The sequence below is a fragment of the Penaeus monodon genome, chromosome 25 (assembly GCF_015228065.2).
Source record: "Penaeus monodon isolate SGIC_2016 chromosome 25, NSTDA_Pmon_1, whole genome shotgun sequence".
NCBI classification, from domain to species: domain Eukaryota; kingdom Metazoa; phylum Arthropoda; class Malacostraca; order Decapoda; family Penaeidae; genus Penaeus; species Penaeus monodon.
In genome coordinates, this window is record NC_051410.1 from 33,307,168 (window position 1) to 33,308,735 (window position 1,568).

Below are 1,568 nucleotides of genomic sequence, written 5' to 3' on the forward strand. Positions count from 1 at the left end.
GCAGAATGAAACCAGCCTAGGAAATGGGAGACTTTATGAGAGAAAGTGGTCTAGGAAACCGTACAGCGCGTCAAGCAAATAATTGCAGGAAGGAAGCCTCTCATCAAAGCGTGGCTCTCATATGATTTGCGTAACCTAGAACACTGGCCAGGCTTCGGGTTTGAAATACAACCTGAAAAGCAAAGCGGAGTTGATGGAAAGTACAGTGGTTAGCTTGATGTTTTTGAGGTTATGCATGGTCTGTTTTTATCTTCAAAGTGATTTTGTATACCTGAAGTTAATTTTTGTACCCAATATATGGAAAATAAATCTCACAACAATTATACAAATATATTTAAATAAATCATGATATATGTTCATTTATATATATACATTCTAATATAGGAATTACACAAACGGTTAATTCTATTAATAATGATTTGTGATTCTGAATAATTCTCAGTGACCCTATTGGCCAAAATATCTAGGCATAGCTTACTACATTGAGAATATATTGGACTCATGAGTAATTTGTAATTATTGTATATCATTTACAGGGCAGATATTGCTATTATTAAACAAGTATGCATACCTTATTTCAGTAAAGAGAGAAATGACATCTGTATTTATAAGGAGACTCATTTTGTAGATTTGGAAAGGTCTCTGTTAACGTGTCAGAAAATTCTCACCTCACAACAAACCTTTATTTTCCCTTGGTAAGGATATGGTAAGAGTATGAGAAAGGGAGGAAGGAAAACTAATGTATTTCTAACCTCTACCTTATTTCTAACTTAGATATGCCAGTATGTGACGAGGGATATAAAGACCTGGCTATAACAATTGAAAAATAATAAATTTACTGCACTCAGAATAGAGTATGCCGTCGGAGTTTCCATAAATTTGGAATTCCCTAAAATTATAACTATTTCGATCCCCTATGGTGCGCCTATTCCCTGGTAGCTTAATCACCTATGAAATGCTTGTATTGCTTAATGATTAATGCAGATCTAAATTCAGCAATTTTGTCATTTCTAGACATCAACAGGTAGAAGTGGCGTGAAGCATATTCGGCGTCACTTATCATGAATTGCCAGGAATGCGCTGCCGAGCGTATGTCGGTTTGACGATAATTGATGGAGTTTTAAAATATATTTTCTTTAGTAGTTTCTAATACACAGCAGTATGATTATACACTCTCACTTAAAGGCGCACACACGTGTCTATATATTATTTGCAGATACAAAAATATTAGATTCTGTCGTGATATGCAAAACCATTGCAAAACCCCCATAATAAATGTTACTAGATATCTGCTTGCTTCTACTGTAACAAGCGATGCTTTTGATCTGGTATATTTTTATCTATTTCACACACACGCATCCATATCTCCTCACCCGCTGTTTTGTAGCTACTAATGTTCTAGATGAGTTATCTTTGGTGTGTCAGGTCATACCGATGATTATCGGGCACCAAGACAAAACTGGTCACACCAATTATCAGGATTCCTGGCCTCGACCCATGGCACAGCAGGCAGCAGAACTAACTGTCCTGAGTTGTAGAATTCTTACTGGGATGTCAAGAGAACGCTA